Source organism: Adiantum capillus-veneris, chromosome 20 (genome assembly GCF_014529385.1).
Source record: "Adiantum capillus-veneris isolate H3 chromosome 20, ASM1452938v2, whole genome shotgun sequence".
NCBI classification, from domain to species: Eukaryota; Viridiplantae; Streptophyta; class Polypodiopsida; order Polypodiales; family Pteridaceae; genus Adiantum; species Adiantum capillus-veneris.
Window position 1 is genome coordinate 65,418,128 of NC_140950.1, and position 2,190 is coordinate 65,420,317.

General features: G+C 41.2%; 1 pseudogene; it reads right to left on the reverse strand.

Moving 5' to 3' along the window:
- Positions 1–228: 228 nt before the first annotated feature.
- Positions 229–1,456, reverse strand: LOC147432632 (uncharacterized; annotated as a pseudogene).
- Positions 1,457–2,190: the final 734 nt, after the last annotated feature.

Consider the following 2,190-nt stretch of genomic DNA (forward strand, 5'->3'; position numbering starts at 1 on the left):
TTGCCTTCCACCTGAAAAACCAAACCCTACACACTACATAGACAAAATACCTAGTACAAAACTACCTAACGGAGCATGAAATCATCCAATAGAAGCTAATTATAAATATTGTTCTGAAAGCAATCCCTTGATCCATTCTTTCTCCATGTCAGTTGCACCAGTAAGTTCATTAGGCACGGTAATAAGAACTTCCTTGAGGAGCTTCTTCACGTTCTCAGTCAGATAATTTTAGTTGCGGTCAATGCCGTAACAAGTAAGGTTCATGTGAGGGTCCATAGGAATCTGTTGCAGCTGCCATTCACTTTTCTTGTCCCACGTGACAGCCATTAGAATGAACTTTGTGACAAACTCTCCTTGTGGTCCAAGAATCACATAGCCTTCCATGCATGTAGCAAGCAAGGGATTTAGTGCCCCTTTCTAGACCACGTCATCCCTCAAAGCAGACGTTGCAGCTTCCACAAGAATTGGCTCAGCTTGCAAGCCAATATAAATCATAGACATATTCTTAGACACACGTGGAAACAAGGGTTTTGCAAGCTCAAATCGAGCACATATTGAGAGTCCTGCTGAAGCAGACCCCACGGTGCACATCCACAGTCAGACCTTCTTGTCAAACCAACTTTTGCAAAGCAAAACGTCAAACAAAGAGGAAGGCTTATCCCCCATTTCTAGCCTTGCAAACCACATTGGCCTACCTTGCTTCAACCAATGTTGGGTTGGAAGCAGTCAGGAACTTCGTGACTTGCAGTTTCCTTGAAAAGAGACATATTTGGGAGGAGGAAGTAGATTGGAGGTGCCAGTTTTTGAAACCCATCGATCTGGCCCTGTCACGATCCTCGTTGTGCTTGTTGGGTAACAAAACTGCACTGAAGGTCTGATGGTCAAAAAACATCCTGAGGGCCCTCTTGATTTAATAGAATGGGGAGAGGGTCATCGATTTTGATTTTGCTTCTTTTATTTGCAGCCCTCTTGCTTCATCAAAGGCAAAGATGACAGTGTAAGGGGTGTAGATACATGCACCCTTCTCGTCAAGTGAGCATTGTTTGCACTTCTTCTGCAAGGCTTTTTCAATAGACTTGATTACTTCACTACAAGTGGCAATGCTCCACCTATCTAGATTTTCCCCTTTGTATGTGTCATCACGGTCAAACTTCATGCACTACTCTAGAATCTTCTCACAGCAAGGTCACCTTTGGGAGAACCATGCTCATCAGGAAGTTGATATTGCTTCCAAACCTCTAGGGGTGTCGTACTAATGAAGCAGCTAGTATGATGAGCCACAACTTCAAGTAAAACACCATACCATGTTCTGTGAATGTTTTAGCAAGCTTATCTGCGAGACCACCTGTCCTCGGGGGAAGACTGTTGCCGAGTGACTCGCCAGGCTGCAATAGCAAACATACACACCCATCTTACTCAATTCCATCAATGCTCTTGACTTTCCTATAAGGACCATTGCCATAAAACAAAATGTCAAATTTAGTATTGTTCGTCTTCTTTTGATTCATAGTAGAACTCCTTGTAGAAGAGTACCCACATGGATAATTTGCAAATTCTTTGGGGATAAACAAGTATGCTTTGGTACCATACAGGGAGTAGGTTTGGTACAGCACAAAGACTTTGGTACTACACAATTAGGCTTTGAAAAAATAGAGTGAGGCTTTGGTACTCTATAGATATATATTTGGTACTTCCATTATTTGGCTTTTGGTAATATTTACAACCATTGGCATGTAGGAGAGTACCAAATTGGGTAGTTTACAAAGGCTTGGGTACTACACAAAGACCTTTGGTACTGTGGAGGACCATTGCCATATAACAAAATATCAGATTTGGTACTCTTTTGGTACTTTTGACTCATAGTAGAATGCAGAAGATTATTGTATGGGTACTTTACAAATTCTTTTGTGATAAACATGAATGGATTGGTACTATACAGGGAGTAGGTTTGGTACCGTACAAAGACTTTGGTACTACACAATTAGGCTGTGGTAAAATAGAGAGAGGTTTTTGTACTCTATAAATAGGCTTCGATATCTCTAGGGAAGGAAAATGTATTATACAAAGGCTTTGGTACTCTATGTATAGATTGTGAAATTACTAGTAAACGATTGAATACCAAATTTGGTATCGCACAGGGGCTTTGGTTCTATGTACGACAACTTTGGAACTACATAGGAATGCACTAGT